The sequence below is a fragment of the Astyanax mexicanus genome, chromosome 7, assembly GCF_023375975.1.
Source record: "Astyanax mexicanus isolate ESR-SI-001 chromosome 7, AstMex3_surface, whole genome shotgun sequence".
Classification (NCBI taxonomy): Eukaryota; Metazoa; Chordata; class Actinopteri; order Characiformes; family Acestrorhamphidae; genus Astyanax; species Astyanax mexicanus.
Window position 1 is genome coordinate 11,353,735 of NC_064414.1, and position 5,933 is coordinate 11,359,667.

The 5,933-nt window shown below is 37.2% G+C and overlaps 1 long non-coding RNA gene across 1 annotated transcript; it reads right to left on the minus strand.

Moving 5' to 3' along the window:
- Positions 1-1,923: 1,923 nt before the first annotated feature.
- On the minus strand, positions 1,924-3,054 carry LOC125802988 (uncharacterized). Its single transcript, XR_007440039.1, has 3 exons — positions 2,680-3,054; positions 2,419-2,475; positions 1,924-2,011 (listed from the first exon to the last, which is right to left on the minus strand). It is a non-coding gene; the product is annotated as an uncharacterized LOC125802988 (long non-coding RNA).
- Positions 3,055-5,933: the final 2,879 nt, after the last annotated feature.

Here is a 5,933-nt window from a genome sequence, read left to right on the forward strand (position 1 = left end):
ACTAAAATGAAAATGCTAAGATAGCCAGTTAGATTAGCCATCCAACTTCATTTAACATTACGTTATATAGCTAACTACCTAACTAGTTAAACAACGTAACCTGCAAACCACTTACAAGTACATTTGTAGCCAAATTAACTCAGCAATACTTTAAATTATAGAAAAACAGTTCAGGAAACTAGCTAACCTAGATACTTCAGAATGAGCCATTAAGCCACGTTGAACGGTGTGCAAACTACATTCAGAAGAGAACAAACAAATCTAGTTAGCGTTAGCTAGCTAACACCAGCGGTAGCTAATCCCGCACGTTTAGCCCACACAAACGCTCAACTTACTCGACTCTGTGATCCTAGGTGACTGAAAAAGCGCTACATTTCTTTACTAACAATACAACATTAAGCTAGCTAGGTTAGCTTGGCTGGCTAATTAGTTAGCGAGCGAGCTAGCATGACTATCTTAGCTCGTACTGACGGCTAGCCTTAAACACTTGCAAGTTAGCGTTAGCGAAGTTAATACATTAAAAATCAAATAAAATATGCGTATCGTTCTTCACAAAATTACTCATAACGTTACTTTGGGTACTTAAGTGGTGATATTTTTATTATTCCGATTACATTCTACTTACACTTGTAAAGACCCGCGTCGCCGCTGTCTGCCATCTTCAACCTCTGCTTTGCTTCCGCCGCCCCCCTTGGAACTCTGGGAAATAGGAGCGGGTGAAGTGTGCAGGGCTTGCATACTTCAAAATCTGTCCCGGTGCAGTACGTCATCCGGGAACTTTTCACGTACTTAAACTTGCATACTGTGCATTCGGACACACTACCCCATCTCGCATACTGCTTTTGCGTACTGTTTAGTATGGAAGTATGCAATTTCGGACGCAGCCTAACTCTGCCGCTGTGTTTTCATCCATGGCTTCGCGCTTGTGAGAAAAGGGGAGGGGCTGTAAGCAAAGGTGTTCCGGTGAGCTGATTGGTTTATGTGCGGGCCACTAGTGTGCGTGAAAGGGCACTGGCAAATAGTGTGCTTTGGCTGAGCAGAAAACTGCTGTAGTGGATAGAATGGGCTTAACGATCTAGCGTTTTTTCTGTGATGGCTTATCGTAGATGTAGCACCTATTTGCAGTAGTAAACTAGAGCAGCAACTGCTTTACCATCAGCAATGTAGCTGGTTACCACAAACCTATAAATTGGATGATTCAATGAATATACGAAAGCTGCAATAAGGCTATAGACCAGTATAACTAGATTCGAGGGGAGGTGGTAGGTGTGTGACAGCATACACAGGAGACAAAGGTGAGGTTGAAAAGTAAAAGCCCACTTTACTGACAAAATGCAGTGATGGAAAAATCAGTGTACAAAAAATACAGAGAAGATACAGTAATAAACAAATTAAACAGATAGATTTTTAAACACTTATTTCACATGTTTCCTTTACAGATTTTCCCAAATATACTCAAAAAAATACTCAAGTTTGACTCAGAGTTTATTTATTTTAAATTATTTAGGTTTGGGTTTAACCTCGGTTGTAATTTTATATAACTTGGTTAGTTTATTTAAATTAATTATTATTGTTATTATTATTATTATTATAATTATTGTACTCAATTATGCTTAATTAATCAAATTATTATAGTTTAGGATGTATTAATTATCTTGGTTTTAGATGTAATTGGTTATTATTATTTAAGACAGCTAGGATTATCTCTTGTTTGTTTAATATGACTTATATCTGTTTTAACCCTTTATCACCTATATCACTTTATATCAAATGAAATAACAAAACACAAAACCCATATACAATTCAGAAAACTCGGAAAACAAATAAATGAATAAACAAAAGTAATAAAAGTGCTGGTGCTTGTTAGAAAAACAAAACTAGAAAGTCTTTTAATCTTTTATCCTGTTACTTCACCAGTTTCACTCTTTGGGTGGCTCGCCATCTACTTTTTCAAAGATCCACCAGACTCTGTCTCCCCAGGCTCTGATGGTCCCCAACAAAAAAACCTGACCTGTTTAAATAAAACAGGTAATGTAGCAATTTTAATAAATTTAGCTAGAGGGGGCTAAATCCCTACTTAATTAATTATTTTTCACAAGCACTTTCTTAACACAATAAAAAAATACATACATCAACATAAATAATAATTATAATAATTAATATTTTCTTTCACAGGTTCAGAACATCAACAGGTAAGTATTAACAATTTTTATGTACATATATTAAACTTAACAACCTTCTTTTTTCAGGTTTTAACCTCTGTGTAAATAAATGTATATGTGTCTACCCACAACATACATAAATGTAAATAAACGTTTTTTTTTATATATATAAAATTAATTAATTGTTTGGGCTCTGTCTGTTCAAAAATACTTTTTAATAAAACCCTTTTTTTTTAGAACACAGGAAAAGATTTACCTCTGGAATGAACTGGAATCTCTGCTGGGTCTTCTCACCAGCTCTAGTTAGTAACAGCTAGGAGTAAAAACATTTCACTCAATTAGCACCGTGTTTTAGCTTAAACTTAATTAAAACCAACTTATCTTATCAACTTATTAACCAATTTAAAGTATTTTTTTTTGTTATTAGCTTATATTAACTGCTATAAATCAAGTATTATACAGATAATGTACAGAGAACCACATGGTTAGCTAGCTACTGAGCACATGGTTAGCTCACCATTTACTGCCTTTCCGTTCACTTCCCCGCAGCTTCACTGAAATTGGGGGGTTTGCAGCCTCCTATCTCACTGGGTTTTAGCCACTTTTATAAGCTTTTTAAACTATTTCTCACAGTTTTTATTTTTAAGCAGCTTCCAGGCTCCAGACTACTCCAGTCCTCCACAGCACCAGAGAAAAGAGAGAGAAGGGGGGAAGGGGACTGGAACTGCAGCAGTGATGAAGGCGGGGCAGCTAATTGCTCAGTCCCGATTCGCTGCCACTACCAACACAGCAGCCTGCTCCAATCAGCATGCAGAGCTCTTTTATTTTTTCCTCAGCAGCTCCTGGGTGGGGCTGTGTTTCCCTGCTCCAGGAAAATGTAACTCTTTACTGTTAAAATGTGGGTTACATAGACACTTTATAATACTTCACCATCTGTAATCGTCATATCGCACACCCCTAGGTGGTATTATTGAAAAATGGAAGCATTTTGGAACCACAGATGCTCAGTCACTGATAGATGTGGAGTCCCAATACTCTTGTGCAAAATTTGTAGCTGAAAGGGGTGGTACTCCATATTAATGACTATAGAGTTAGAATGAGACGTCACAAAAGCTACTGTTGGTGTTCCAACCAACTGCATATTAACGTTTATGGGTTTAGAATAGGATGTCATTGGAACATCTGGTTGGTATAATATATACTTATACTTTTGTTCATATAGTGCAGTGATTCTGAACCTTGACCTATTTAAAACGTTTTTACTTTTTGTTGCTGTAAACAGTGCTATAATGTCACATCCATTTGGCCATACTGCATTTAGTGTTTTTTTTTATCGTGTACAATGCACAGTACTTTGTTTCTCGGTTAATCAATAAATCATACAGAAAGTAATGGAATTATATGACTAATTCAGTATTACTTGAATATGCTGCCTATACCCATGTAAGATATTTACTAATATCTCATTTAATTCAATAAAGAAATGAACAAAACCGGCATTAGTGAACATCAACCTCAAATTTCACAGTTCATAAAGATCCAGGTACAGTACAGGCCAAATGTTTGGACACACCTTCTCTTTTTCAATGAGTTTTCTTTATTTGATCATGACTATTTACATTGTAGACTCTCACTGAAAGCATCAAAACTATGAATGAACACGTGTGGAGTTTTATGTACTTAACAAAAAATGAGCTGTCCTCCACAGTCACCTGACCTGAACCCAATCCAGATGGTTTGGGGTGAGCTGGACCACAGAGTGAAGAAGGCAAAGGGGCAACAAGTGCTAATAAACACCTCTTGAAGATTAGGCCAAGAGTGTGCAAAGCAGTAATCAGAGCAAAGGGTGGCTATTTTGAAGAAACTAGAATATACTTTTTTTTGTTATTTCATCTTTTTTTTGTTAAGTATAAAACTCCACATGTGTTTATTCATAGTATTGATGTCTTCAGTGAGAATCCACAATCTAAATAGTCATGAAAATAAAGAAAACACATTGAAAAAGAGCAGGTGTGTCCAAACTTTTGGCCTGTACTGTATGTTTCACAACTCTATAAAATGAATCATCCACAGCAGAAAGCGATCACAAACTCAATACTATGTGAATTGGCTATACATTGCAACATACCCCTGTCAACTCTAGAGAATAAACGTTTCTGGCTCTTTCTGTCAGTGATTGACAGCGAATACGGCCCAGTGTGCCGCTGAGTTGAGGTCCTCACTGCTGAGAAACTTTCAGCACTGAAGACTCAGTTGAGCAACACAGATCACATTTCAGTAACAGTGGACATTTTATGGCGTCAAAATAGGATCAAATGTTTTGAGAAGCAAAAGTATAATTCAAAACCAAAAAATAACATTTTTAATAATGAGAGGATTATTATTGATAGCAAGAATTTTAAAATCACGTCTGTAAACAAAATATTTTATATTAAAAAAACTTTTTTTTTTAACTGATCTGATAAGCAACTTTTGTGTTTATTACGTAAAATATAAAATCGTATACAAAATTAGTGGATAATTAGCAAAATGGTTTCTTCCATGTTCTGATTGGCTCAGGGCCTGTAAATTAGCCCTTTGGTCCTCCTCAAAAGCAGACTAGACATGCACCCCTGCTCTCTATTTGATTTGCCTCTCTAGTGGCTGCTGAAAGCTCCTGTTAGAAGCTGAGGCTGTTCCTGCTGCTGAGGATCAGTTCCTGACTAGTGCCATGATTTTATGTATGGTAAGCCCAGCCATTCGGGTTTAAGGACTGACCTGTAGCTAGCTGTTTTTTTTTTTAGATTATTTTGGTTTGTTTGTATTCTTTGTTTTATTTTTTTATTTATTATTTTTTTATTATTATTATTTATTTTTTATTATTTTTCCCCCTGTTGTTTACAGGTCTGGTCTTGTTTACAGGCCCCTTGGATGTGTGGATTTGTGCGGTGGTGTTCGGTTTTCGATTTGTGAGGCTGTGTTTTAATAGAATATTTGTATTATTGATTTAGTACCAATGTTTTTTTTTTTTTTTTCCCATTTTCTCCCCAATTTACACGGCCAATTACCCAACCCACCCACTAGGACTCCCCCTATCACTAGTGAAGCCCCAACACACCAGAAGGGTGAAGACTAACACATGCTTCCTCCAATACATGTGAAGTCAGCCACCGCTTCTTTTTGAGCTGCTGCCGATGCAGTATTACAGAGCAGCCAGCGCGTCTGGAGGAAAGCACAGCGGCTCGGCTCCGGTACATCAGCTCACAGACGCCCTGTGCTGCAGACATCACCATAGGAGTGATGTGGGGAGAGAGCGCCATCTACCCACCCAGAGAGAGCAGGGCCAATTGTGCTCCCTCTGAGCGCCCGCAGCTTGATGGCAAAGCTGCATGAGCTGGGGTTCGAACCTGCGACCTCCCGCTAATAGTGGCAGCGCTTTAGACCCCTGGACCACTCGGCGCCAATTTGGTACCAATGTTTTAATTGAAGTAAAAAGAAAAATGAATGAGATTTATATTTTGTGTGGAAAATAAATTTATTGTTTTGGAAACCTGTCTGTCTCTGCTCAGAAGTGAATTATTTTAGTGTAGCAGTGTACTTTTTTTTTTTCAAATCAACAATGTTGTCCCTGATTTGACTCCATAGTTCCTTGGTATAATTGGGCACAATATGGAGAAAGAATTGAAACATTAAATCTGAAGTCCTATTAGCAGATTTTAAATGACCACATACTGCTAAAGAGAATCTGTGAACAATTTGAGGTCATATGTAATGAGTAGCAGATTAAACACA